General features: G+C 45.7%; 1 non-coding gene across 1 annotated transcript; it reads left to right on the forward strand.

The window, feature by feature from the left end:
• The first annotated feature begins 1,028 nt into the window (after window positions 1-1,028).
• Window positions 1,029-1,119, forward strand: trnar-ucu (transfer RNA arginine (anticodon UCU)). Its single transcript is given in 2 exon segments — window positions 1,029-1,065; window positions 1,084-1,119. It is a non-coding gene; the product is annotated as a tRNA-Arg (tRNA).
• Window positions 1,120-1,369: the final 250 nt, after the last annotated feature.

Genomic DNA, 1,369 nt, shown 5'->3' on the forward strand with positions numbered 1-1,369 from the left:
TGTGGCATTATGGATCCCCAGCAAAACTGAAGACAATGGGAATCGGGGGCGGGGGGCAGAGGGTGGGGAGCTCTCTGCTGGTTGGAGTCATACCCAGCACAAAAAAGATGATTGTGTTGTGGAGATCAATCATCCCAGTTCCAGGACGTCACTGCGAGAGTTCCTCGGTGTGGTGTCCTAGGCCCAACCATCTTCAGCTGCTTCACCATTGACCTTCCTTCCAGCAGAATTGGGAATGTTCGCTGATGATTGCTCAATGTTCAGCACCATTTTCAACACCTCCGATACTGAAGCAGCCCATGTCCAAATCATCACCCACCCTCTGTCCAGAAGACTCGGGACTGCAAAGAACTCTAAGAAATCTCCTCTCAAATTCCTCGTCTCCAAGGTAAATATCCCCTACCGCTAAAATATATCGAGGTAATTTAAGTTCCTCGCTGCGAAATATTCTCGTTAAACTTTATTGCTTCCTCTCCAATGCATTCACATCTTTCCTAAAGTGTGATACCCGGAACTGGGCGCAATACTCCAGCTGTGGCCGAAATACTGTCTTTCCCAAGTTCAAAACAACCGCTTTGCTCTTGTAATCTACGCTCCCATTCATAAAGCCAAGGATATTGTATGCTTCATGAACTATTCTTTCAACCTGCACTGCCTCCTTCAATGATTTATGCAGATGTCCATCATTTCCCGCTGTTCCGGCACCGTCTTTGGAATTGTAAACTTTATTTTGTCTTTTCTCCCCGTGTTCTTCCGACCAAAATGTATCACTTCATCCTTCTCTGCAAAACAATTCAGTCGCCCTATTTTCCAACCTGAATTTGACCTTTTGAAGGAAATTGCTCTTTCACTCGAATTTCTATCGCTCTTTTCACAGCCACAGGAGGTTCAAAACATTCACAGGCAATGAGTGCTCTTGAAATGTCGTCATTGTTCAAATGGAGGAAATTGCTGACCGTTTGAACGTTTTGTTCTACAATGTCAGAAATTCCCTTATGCGGAATAGGGAATGGGCACATCATGTTCTGGGCTCTGTGGCGCAACGGATAGCGTGTTAAACTTCTAGTTGCTGTTGTATAAAAGATTCAAAGGTCGTGGGTTCGAATCCCACTAGAGTCGATTTTTGGATAAAAGCAAATCAGCAACTGGTTCATCGGAGAAGGGAAACTGCCGTCACCAACCCCTTTCTGTACAGGTGAATCCAGTCACGCCCCACTTTCCAATCTGAACCACATCACAGAAGAAAACTCGCCACCGAATAGTGAAACAGGTGGCAACAGGAGGAGAGCCGCTTCGCCGCTACAAGGATACACAATTGGCTGAATGGCAGGAAACAGAGGTTGGTGGTAAATGGATTTTTTTTCGGCCT

This window comes from Cetorhinus maximus, chromosome 31 (genome assembly GCF_964194155.1).
Source record: "Cetorhinus maximus chromosome 31, sCetMax3.hap1.1, whole genome shotgun sequence".
In the NCBI taxonomy this organism is placed as follows: Eukaryota; Metazoa; Chordata; class Chondrichthyes; order Lamniformes; family Cetorhinidae; genus Cetorhinus; species Cetorhinus maximus.